The following is a 12,119-nucleotide window of genomic DNA, read 5'->3' as shown; positions in this document are numbered from 1 at the left end:
TAGTTATTAAGCAGATTACATTTACATAATCATCTGTAGAGACTTCGAATGGCGTTCTGGTTTAGACTCCGTTTCCTTCCTTGACACATTTTCTCCACCCATAGTCAGAAATTAAAAAGGTCGGAACATCAAACATTTTACGCCAATGACAATTCAGGAATAGACGCGCGAATAAAAAGAACAAAGACGAGAAATGAAGAGATTTAGCACATGAATATCAACTTTTTTTCCTCCAACGTAGTACTTTCCTCAAACGTGTACATTGGGGAGGCACAATAACTTCATTTACTTCCATCTTAATCTACTTAAGGCTAATAAAAAACCTTGAATGCTGTAAATAGCGAAAAATATAACAGCGTAAAAGCCTTCCCAAGTGAATGAAATCTCAATTATTTCAATGTTTTGTTTCCTAAGACAAAAGAATTCAGCCTGAGCGAGCGAGCAGGACGACTTTTTGTGTGTGAACCAGTAAAAAGCCCAAAAGGCATGTTGCAGAACAAACGCAGCACCCCCCACCGGGCCACTTCTTTCCCACATGCACACACATACACAACACACGAGTAAATTTAACTGTCAGCCGTAAAGTTTTTGACTCCTTTCCCCCCCTTTTTTCCTCCTCCTTTTCTCACTCCTGTTTATGCTAATGAGTTCCTTGTTTGTCCATCTGCCCTTACATCCTTCCTACATTGGATTCGTCCTTTTACCTCACGCTTTTATGGTTTGTGTACCTGTCAATGTCGGCGGTCCACGCGATCGGCCAATGTGGATGTCCGCTTTCCCCTCGTTTCTTTTTTTTTTCTTCTTCCCCCCCACTTCTTCACGCCTTCCTTACTAAAAGGAAACCTTCTTCATCACTCCCTCTTTCATCAAACATTCTCCCTCGCACCCCGAGCGTGGGCCTCGGACACCCACCACCTCTTCTTCCCACCACAAAGACCCCCAGATGTGTGCCCCCTTCATTTCCATTTTTAAAAAAAGGCAGGGGGACACCTCCCTAGCTGCTTGACATCCAATCGATGCAACCACTCCACACACAAAACACACTAGAAAACTCATATTAACTCATTGACTGCAATTGAAGCGGTAGATGTCCAATCCAATTGAACAAGGAGGGTGGCAGCTTCTAAACGACATCGCCAACCCTACCAAGTCAAATGAATATGATCTCTACTAGTGAAAAACTCACTTAAATTCACATTAAAAAGAAGAGAAATGCATGACAAGTTTTTTAAAAAAAAGATTCATAATACGCACACCGTATTTCCCGGACTATAAGTCGCACATTTCTCAGTTTGACTGGGACTGCAACTTTTTTAGGCTATAGTTATCTGGAAAGGTTATATTAACTGATGCCTATTCAGCCCATTGTTCAACATTTAACTGCTGTTATGTTAACGTAGGTTTGTTCTTGGATTCTGATCACATAAAAAGTTGCCCTCCCACAAATGCGATTTATACTCCTGTGCGAAAAATATTCAATGTATGTACTGTCAAGAGACTATTGACAAGTTAATATCCATTAAATTTAACAGTAAACTGTAGAAAACTGCATATTTATGACCAACTGCTCATTAAAAATCTCAAATTATGAACATTTTCCGGATAGAAATACATGTACTTCATTGTATTTATTCTTCAAAATATAAATTCTGATGAGTGCCGGGTTGGCAGTTAATAATGGCGCCAATTAATGAGTAACAATTTGCTCACAAAATATATTTTTAGTCTCCTGCCACACAAATGCATTGGAACAGTTTACATTTTACAGTGTTTAATACTAAAAACCACCATCAACCCAAAGTGATTAGCACTAATGTTTTATTTTCCTGACTTATTTGCGAAAATATACAGCTTGCTACTAAATCCTCAGAGAATAAGATTATTGACAGGCAGCTAATAAAAATGTCCGTAGATGTGCGGTTGCCTGAATCACATCCTGACAACAGCCGGTTCAATAGTGAATGTGGTTAATGCTTGTTTTCTTTGCGGTACTCGCTTCTATTCGGGAATCGGCCTCAGTGAAGCAGGAGTTGTGGAACTTTTCCAAACGTTCCTCTAAAGTAGAGACAGTACGCAACAGAACAATGAGATTTGCTCTTGTTGTTGTTTGTGTTGAGTGCAGCTAATGGTTATATAACGGAATGATTGGTAATTGGCCACGTTAGCGGCTGTTTTTCCGGTTGAGCAGAAGAAAGATGGCCCCCTGTACTGTCAAAAATTGCTTTTAAACAAAATAGACCACTTTTGGATGGACAACGAGAGGCTTTATTTCCCTCAAATTCCATTTGGAATTGTCACTCAAGAGGTAAAAAAAAATGCTTAAATATACGTATTGAGTTGAAATTATAAGCTGTAAAAGACTAATAACATTTTGCACTGGAAGATTTTCAATGAAATATATCGTTTTAGATGTAAAGTTAGTATGCCACCAACTTTAGGCAAAGTTCATGTTTCTCAGGGACCAGGCCTGAAGGCATCAGCTTCAATTTGCCCAAGTTTTGTCTTTCTGGCTTGTCTCTCAGAGTCAAAGCCAAAATGTCAAACCGGACCAGAGGCAAGCCGAGAGGGTGCTGGATTACTACTCAGTCTTCCCGCCACACGGGCCAGGCCGAACGGGCCAGAGCCAGCTCCATTTGTGGGAAGCAAAAATAAAAGAAAACTAAAAAAAACCTCTGTTTGTCATTTCAATTCCAAACTACAATTAGCCTGGACAACATAAAACGCCTGCTCCTTGTTTTGTAGACAGAACCGCTGACCTGCCCATTTTACAGAGAAGAGGACAAAGACTACTTTGAAACAGTCGCCAGATGTTTTTTTGCTCGACGACAACGCTAATGGGGTTGACTTTGTGAGTGAGTGTGTATGAGCGCTGATGTCAAAAGCAGCTGAAATAAGTCCCCTTCCTCAGCAGGTACCACACTGTAACACTGAAACCACCTGTAGCCTTTAAGGTCCTAAAACATGTGCACTCAACCCAAGTTAACTCACTGTTCGCCAACGACGCTGATAAATATTTGAACTGGGAGGATGTAGAGGCAAAAGACCAGATTTCCCAGTCCAAGTGGACGTCCATGGTCAATGGTGGCCTATGATAGCACAAATAGTCCAATATAAAACTGTTATCTAGCAAGTTAATATATAGCTATACGTATGTTATCAATGTCTATCACCGTCAAGGGCAGCCAAGGAGTTCGTGTAATTGAAGAAAAATAAAACCAAGAGCTAGTAGGAATAACTTTTTGACATCCGATCCAATCCGATTGCTCTCAAGATATGCCAATACCAATCCGAGACCCATATTTTTAGAAAAATACATGTCAAGCAAATGTAAAAATAAGGCCAAATATAACATAAGAGTACATGAGTTTGGAGTAAAGTCAGGAAAATCTTTCCATTAGTTTCTAAAGAGATGTTACGAAACTCAGCGGACATGTTTGCCTATTGATTTGATTCAAACGCAGCCTAAAAGCACAATACATCGAATCCGATCTTGTGTCCAAATCATCTACTGTCCAATATTCCAAAAATAATTATCGATACCGAATTCCGGTTCATCTCTAATACCTTGATAGCTTTATTACCCACAAATGTGTGTGTATCTACCCTACCAGTCAGGAAAAAGCACTGCCTACCAAGAATAACTAACAATTGACTGAAAACACGGCAGCAGCATAAAAGAAGCTTTAACCAACAGGAAACAACAAAGAGGAGCAATTATCAGACCTTGAAACGGAACGCCTGATCCCACAAGCTGCTACAAGTCTTGTCGGTTGTACCTGCGTTAAGACAAACAGATGCAAAAAAAAAAAATCTCAGTACTTTCCCCATCACCCTGTTTTTGTGTTCCAACAAAAAGAAACTTACAACTTCAATCACATCCAGGCCACTTAGGCTCCGGTCACATTTTCCAAAGCTAATTTCACTGTCTCTCCGTCTCACGGCTTAATGTGGGGGGAAAAAAACCCAGAGGAAATTACCGTCAAGGGCCTGCGCTCATGGGAAAAGTGTTGAGTCCCGTAATGCGAAATCATAACACCAATGAATATCTTAATTGTGTGATGATGACTTTAAATGACAGCACAGGGTTTGACACTATGCAGAGCTGGCTATTTTCAGGCTGGGACGAGACGCACATATAAAAAGATTACAAACACACGCTAATGTAATGTATTCAAAGAGACGAGTCGCAAAAGAAATTTGCCGACAAAATGTGTGCCGGATTAACAGTCAATAAACGAATGAGCGGGCCTTTCGTCGGAGAATCGCTGGCTTAGTCGATGTTGACGCCGGATCCGTTTAGTATTCTTACGCACTGCAGAAGGAATATTTTTTTTAATTAAATATATTTAACTCTGTGGCTACCGTTGACGGTGATGAATTTGATATTTAAATTCACAGGTAAGGATGCAAAAGGGCCACATGATTGGATGTCTATCAATATCACTGAGAGAGATCATAATGTTTTTAAATTAATAACTTTTCATTTGAGGTATTTTTTTAACGTTTACATCCAATCACGGCGTATGAGGGGAAAAAGTGATTTATGCAAATATTAGTCTGGCTTTAATGAAAATAGTAAAGTATTTTATTTGTTTGCATATTGGATCAAAATTGGAGTTAAAGGGACAAATTTCAGTCCATAAAAACAAGTTGTCGCTTTTTCGCATAACTAATTTTGTATAGTAGTTCAGAAGCGGAGGAAAAAAAGACATTTTTATCCCATTTGTCGTCACCTGGCACTTTAACACGCCCAAATCCAGTCAGCCGTCACTTTTATCAGCTTTTTCAGTGTCATGACAGGAGTTTTTTTTCCTCTCTGTGATCAAAGTAGGGGCAAAAAAAGCTTTCCACCAAAAGAAATGTTTTAAAAAGAAAAGGATTAATATATTTTTTTTAAATTCTTTAATTAAGAACATGTTTTTCATTGACAGGAAAAGTCTCAAATAAGCCAGAGGAAGCAGGGCGACAAAATCCTGAGTGACTTTGGTATTCTTAGCATTTAGCCTGCACCCCACAAAAAGCCAGACAACCTCAAATCACTGCACTTGTTATGGGCTGATATACTACACAGCAACCAGAGTCAAAAACTCTGCGCCTTGTAAAACTTGTTGTAACAATTGTGTCCTAGTATGCGATAGCAACAAAACTATAAGCCAGATGTCTCACCCCAAAAAAAATCTAAAAATAAACCAACTGAAATAAAGGACTGTGCGAACTGCATTGTTCAATTCAATCAGATGATCACTTTAACAAAACATGGCCTTCTTGTTATGGTTACAGTAAACAAATAGTATTCAATTCACAGACAACTTTGAATATTAAGGCAGACCAATTAGACTATTCAAAGAAATGTTTCTTTGTGAAGAGCTTCATAATGTCATCTGAATATGATGATGATAAAAATAAAAAAAGTTAGTATGGTCTAGATGGATTTGCTGATATGAGCTTCCAAAAAAAACCAAAAACAAAAAAGAAAGAACTGTAGAAGATATTTGTTCAAGTGTTTTGGTACCTGAAAAATACGCAAAAAGAACAACTGTAGAGTATTGACTATTTCAAAGACAAATCAATACTAAAAAAAACAACTAATTTATTTGCCTCTCACGATGAATATGCAGCTCAGAGTATAAATTGCAGTAAAAACTTGATTAATATTGTGATGACACCATTGATCATGGTCTTTCGACCACTAGAATCCTTATGTCAAACACAAATTATACAGGGATGGATGTCAGTATATCTCTTTTCAAAATAAGGTCAAAAGACCACAAACCCAAATAGAGCTAAATTTTCACCTAATTAACACGGTTTTATTTGTTTATATGACAATACAGAGGAGCATCATCAGTTTTGAGTCAGGCTAAAAAAGCTCGCAAAGCCCTGCTGGAAACTTTGAAAGAACTTGTGCATAAATGCCAAACTAGTTTAAATACATACTGTCAGATGCGAATTACCTAGTGTCGTAGTTGGTGAAGCTCCCCGGGATGGTGGTCACGAGCGTTTAGCCTCAAAAAGTTGCACGGGCCAGGACTAATGTCTACTTTCACCAAAGTCGTCCTGCCCCCGTAACGCCGCGCTGCTCGGAAGCGACCAAAGACAAACGCGCGGCAGCCCGCAAAATCACTACAGTTGTTCCTCCGTGTCGTACAGCGCGTCAAAGCGTCAATAAAACGACGGCGAGATGCATTCCGGCGCTGGAGACTTTCCCCGCCTCGCTCCCGAGTCCGAAGCCCGGCTTCGTTTTTCTCCCACGCGACCAGAAAACTTTCTCCTCGGTCGGCCCAGTTGTACCGCAGAGGCTTCACATCTTGCAGCCATATGAGTAATCCGTGGTTGTCTCCACACACACACACACACACACACACACCAAAGTACTGTGTTCTCCCCCACACACACATACATACGGGAAAGCGTTTTATAAGCAGACGTTCTATTTAAGAGGTCGTCAACTGGTTTGAGGTTTAATAGTGGCTTCGAACAAGGCCGTCAGACAATAATATCCAGTGTCTGGAAGGAAAAGGAGCAATAGTTAAGATTATATGGAGATATTTTCAGGGTGGGGGGTTTCACCTGGATGCTGTGAATCATGACAAAAAAGCTTGAGTTAAAGTTGACCAAGTCCATTCAAAATGCAGTTGACTGTGAACACAGTCTTGGGAAGAACTGAGTCTTTAGTCTAGTTCATTTTATTTTGACTACATCAATAAAGGTACTGAAGTTAAATGCTATATTATATTAGATTTTGGATGGAATAAATAAGAAATGTGAATACATTCTTCATATGAGAGTTGTTAGGGTTTTTTGTAAGTTTAATATTGATCTGAAAAACAGAGGTTTAAGTTGCATGTGCATACTGTCAAAAAGTTAAAGTAATTCAATCTAGCTTTAGTTTAAGAAAAATCACAATAAAATATTTGCTTTTCAATGTAGACGCTTATTTTTTGTTTGTTTTCTTTTTTTCCAAAATTTAAGTTTTGCAAGACAACTAAACTATACAAGGATACCCCAAAGATGCGTATTGAGGCTTTTTGCGGGCTACCAACCCAAAACTGGCGTTTCTAAATGTTTTCATCAGCCACATTTCTGTACTCATTTTTTTTTATGATGAAAACATGCTGAAAAGCACTTGGAATTTTTTTTCAGCACCAATTGTCTCATCTGGAGAAGCCGGGAATTGGACTTTTTAAAAGATTAAGTTACGGAACTAAACTTTTCCAAGAATTTAACCAACATATTTGTTTTGTTGCTGTCCAACCAAAAGTGACATTTCTTCAAATAAAAAAATATTTACAATGAACGTTCTTGGTACTAGTAAAGGTTTTATAGATGTTGACATACTTTTCAACCCTAAAGCGTTGCAAATTGTCATGGTCACTAACAGGTGGAAAAAAAATACACAAGTTCCAAATGTGACTTTTGTTTATATGTTTTGGGCAGGGGAAGATGAGAAATGTGGTTGATACACATTCTATCAAACATTATGATTCTTGGGATTTTTTTTCTGGCTTCATATCGGTTATAACTTTCTTTACAACTCAACAGATTTACCTTTCAGATGTGTCATCATTGTGCAACCCAAATATCAAATAAACTTCCAGTTTCCATTGATTTTTTGCATAAAATAAAGGTATTGACCAAAACTTTTCATTCAATACCACAACCTTAACCCTCAGATTTCCAGTATCAATCTATATTATTGGGGGAAAAAATAAACTTTTGCGATTCAGATCAAAAACACAGTTCACAAAATATAATTAGACACAATAGTTATTTTCCTTTTCATCAAGATTTGACCCCCTGAACTGGACAAAACTTTTTTCCAACTCCGTCAATGAAAACACAAAAAAAGAACATTTAAACTTCACTCACAAATCCCACACGTCAATAAAAACATGCTTTTTCTCGTCAATGCAACCACACATTTTAAGACAAGGCCTCACTATCCTTTCAGGGTCACTGTGGGGTACAGTAAGCGTTTGATGAAACGTCTGCAGATTATATATAGCAGGCATAAAAGTGGGCACACATGAGCAATTTAGTTTGTCTTTTTTTAAGAGGGTTAAGCGGTTGCTGGAGAACCGTGGAAGGTCTGTTTTAAAAAAGCTTTCCTCGCAGTGTGTGCCTCATTGTGCTGCCTTCGCATACTCGGCTCTCCCCACGGAGTTGTCATGCCTACCCGGGTTCCCTTATCTCAAAGGAACATCACACTTTCCGACCACAAGACGGGAAAAGGAAGGTTGTTAGTGAAGGTGGTATTAAGTAGTAAGAAGGGTGTGATTGCAAAACAATTAATAAATATATAAGTATGGGCTGCTGGGGAAACTTTCATGCAAACTTGCAACCTTTCAGGCCGGAATAAGTTTCACTTTCAAGCTGATAAGGGAAGTAATGGGAGGGGGGGGGGCGTCAACTTACTACCACGCGCCCCCCAAACAATGAAAGAGGTGCAAAAAAACAAGTGCTTTGATCCGTGAACGCACCATTTCCAACACTTTGGGGCGACTTCCAGCGCACGAGAAAAAGTTATCAATGAATGAAAGCAAAGTAAACAACGTGCACGCCGGGGGATGGAAATCAATGCTAACAAGCACTTGAAAGGAAACACTGGGCGATAAGAAAACGACAAGGACAACAACAACAGCAACAGCAACAGCAACATCTCCTACTTGTCAGGCAACCGCAACCGCGTCTCATCTGGTCTCGCCACGGGCTTCCCGGTTCACTTTGGCGGCCGAGCGATAGTAGCCAGAGTCGTACCCCCTCCTTCCGATCCAGGAGCCCCCTTCGATCGCGCACTTTGTATTGCTGTCCCGAGCTAAAATGCGAGCTGCCATGTGAATTCAAAGCTCTTCCCTTCCCCTTCCTCCCCCCTCCTGCCTCCCTCCCTCGCTCTCTCTCTTTCTGACTTCCCTCCCTCATCCAGCGGCTCGCCGTTAGTTACATAAGTCGCCAAGCGGTCGCCGGTTGTCGTGAAAGCGGCCAACACTGAGATTTTCCCGAGTCTGGATCGCTCACCCGATTTCTTCCTGCGAGCCTCCGATCTCCTTCCTTTGCTATTTTTACGCGATCGCGACATTTTGACGTGTTTCTTACCTGTTGATCCGGAGGGGAAAAAGAAAAAGAAAAATCATTAGCTTCTTTCTAGCTCCGTGCTAAAGATGGAGGCTCCCCTCAAGAGGGAAGAAGCCAAGATGGGGGGGAAAAAAGGCTGTTTGGTCTCAGTTTTTGGTGGGTTTACATCTTGTTTTGATGCTGGCGTGCTAGGCGACTTGTTGTTTTGGTTCTAGTGTTTATTTTTATGGTGAGTTTGAAGACGGTAGGACATCGCAGTTAGACGGGCTAGGGGGACCAATATCCTTGTTACCCGGCGATCGAGACAAAAGAGGAGGTGCTCCTGGTTTTTTGTTGTTGTTGTTGTTATTTTTAGTTCGGAGTAGAGATGTCGCTTTTGCAGTGACAGGACATCTCTGCCTTTTTTCACAACGGGGAGACACAGCTGCGGCTCTATTAATATCAACAAGGAGGCATCAGAAGACGGACTCTTAAAGTGACACGCACACCAGTGTATGGGACCCTCGAAGAATCACGACTGGACCATCTTAAAGTGACAGGCCCCCCAAGACAAACGCCTTGCCCCATTCAAGTCCACCTAAATCACTGTCAGAACTAATGCATTCATTCTTATAAAAGACACAGATCCAGGTCAATCAACCCAAATGAAGCACAAAATTTAACTTAAATTTAAGTTAACCCTTGTAAAAAAGCTGACTCTTGACCCTCAACAGGGCAAAAGATTCATTCATTATCGGGACCGCTTTTCCTTACAAGGGGGGTGCTGGAGCTTATCTCAGCTAACTACAGGCACCAGGCGGGGGACACCATGAATTGGTGGCCAGCCAATAAAAAGTTAAGGATGCATGCACATAACATTACAAATATGTGAATAAACTAATGACTGATTCGATTAAAGCATCTTGCATTGATAAATTTTAGTTTAGATTTTTTTTTAAACCAACTTCACATGCTTTAGTTCAGGATTATACGGAATAACGCAGAAAAGGGTAAAAACTGCCAGAACATCTTAAAGTAAAGATTAAAAAATACATATGTATAGCCACATAAAAATGGTGTCATCAAAACACAAGATAAACTCATGTAAAACTGTTGAGTGAGAATCTCACCCCTCAAATCTCAACCTCAGGCAATATAACTTTATAAAAGTGTGTATAATTGGAGCCAAACAGTTTCCCCCGAACGCTGATCAGAGAGCAGGCGGCATAAATATTAATGAATCTTATCTACTATCGCTAAGCACATAACCAGCGGGCAAATGGGCCAGCGTGAAGAAAATATTCATCGGTAAATGGATTTAGGCAAGGACAAAGAGTAGAAGATAAGATAATACTGTTATAACTCTATCAATACCAGCTATTTAATCATGTGTCCTTCTAATGTGACGTTAAAAGAAGTGTGGCGTGCATGCTACAATTTTGGGGGGCGGTATTTTTGTTTCTAGTGTACTAACAAGAGTCTGTGCCTTATAGGCACGAATTCTGCATTGCAAGATTTGAATGTACTACTCCAGTAGGAAAGACACCTGACTCATGTTTGTATAATGCGTACGGGTTAAGAGTAAAATGATTTACTTTTCATAGTATTCCTCAGGCAATTTTGAATGCACGGCCCGAATAACATTTACTATTTAAAAACGGATGAGTGATGTTTAGTCATGGGAAGTGACCGAGTAAAAATAACTTGTTTCTCTAGGCTACGTGAGTACATTTACAAAATTACATAACATGCATTTCCTATTGTTCTAATTCATTGAGTTCAGACGGCGTTTAGACGTCCAAACCAGGTCTGTCGGCAAACAATTCCTGTCACCCGCAAAAAAACATTGCGGCTCCATCATGTAATTTTGTTTGTTTATTTCTTTGTCACTAATCTTTGCACCGCATGCCCAACTTTGGACAAAGTGGCAGCGTCGCGTAAAAAGCGGACAATGCGTCCTTTTCCAGGCGGCTCGGTCGGTACACGATGGCTGAGTCAACAATAATATACTTTTATCTTCCGTCCACTAGAGCATGTCTTTACAATCAAGGAACACCCAAATTGGCTTGCTCTGCTATGTTAATCAGGCACAAAGTTGGTCATGCGATAGACAAGCCTCTGCTCTGGCTGTTCAATTCAATTCAATACACTGTAGTTAGTTAATCAGCACTAATATAACACAAACCTCAACAGTAGACACACAGGGCCAAAACTAAGTACATACGAGTGGCCTGACATACGAGAAATTCGAGATACGAGTAAAATTTCGGGCAAATATTTATCTTGAGGTACGAGACAAATTTTGATATACGAGCAGACAGCGGACGCAAGATGCTGCTCATAAGACCATCATGGCCACTGTCTCTCTCCCCGCAACTCCCTCGTGTAATGTCTCTGGTCGCAACTCCCTCTTTGTAATGTCTCTGCAAGCACTGGGCGGAGCGTTGCATTTTTTCAGTGTTTTTTTTTTCCCGTTAGTCAGTGTTAATGGCAAGGCGATCGCTAAAACGAGTTGTATATACTACTTCTCGTTGGCAAGTGGTCGTGCGTTATCCTATTGTGAGGACATTTGTGTGCATCATTTTGGGAATATTTTGAAAGAATACAAACTCAAACAACCCTTGATATTGACTGAAAGTCAGTGTGGAGGCGGGGCAAAAAGAGCCAACATGGGAGAAGAAAGGTATCAAAATGTCAAACAAAATTAGAATTAAGTTTAGTGTTAGGTTCGATTAGACTTATTTTTGAGTGTGTCTGCATCGTAATCCAAGTTCATTTAAATTTGTTTATGTTATGTTATGATAGCGTTGCCGTGCAAAAAGTCCCTTCCTCTCTCTGTCCGTCTCCCTCTACCCTCCGCGAAATCCGTATAATTTTAGTACTATTAAACACATTTTAGTAATATTAAACCACTAGTTATGTGTTACTTTGTTAATAGATGGCGAATTAGAAGAAATAAAACATTTTTTTCCAATCCAATATCCTGTTTTTGGTGTTTTTTCAGAGGGTTGGAACAAATTAATTTGTTTTTAGTTCATTTCAATGGGAAACGTTCGTTTGAGTTACGA

General features: G+C 39.9%; 1 protein-coding gene across 5 annotated transcripts in view; it reads right to left on the bottom strand.

Annotated features, from left to right (window-relative positions):
- trps1 (trichorhinophalangeal syndrome I) overlaps positions 1–12,119 on the bottom strand; it is a 111,208-nt gene that overhangs the window by 59,814 nt on the left and 39,275 nt on the right. For 2 of the 5 annotated variants that reach the window (XM_077591038.1, XM_077591037.1), the window contains exon 1: positions 8,667–8,814. The exons of 1 other annotated variant lie outside the window; for it this stretch is intronic. The gene's annotated coding sequence lies outside the window, so the exon portion shown is untranslated. Of the gene's footprint in view, positions 1–3,723; positions 3,777–3,864; positions 3,944–8,666; positions 8,815–9,093; positions 9,456–12,119 lie in introns of those variants that run through there. 2 more of the 5 variants (XM_077591036.1, XM_077591034.1) reach the window with 2 other exon arrangements.

The sequence above is a fragment of the Stigmatopora argus genome, chromosome 21 (genome assembly GCF_051989625.1).
Source record: "Stigmatopora argus isolate UIUO_Sarg chromosome 21, RoL_Sarg_1.0, whole genome shotgun sequence".
Taxonomy (NCBI): Eukaryota; Metazoa; Chordata; class Actinopteri; order Syngnathiformes; family Syngnathidae; genus Stigmatopora; species Stigmatopora argus.
Note: the sequence above shows the minus strand (reverse complement) of the source record. Positions and strands in the feature narration are given on the sequence as shown.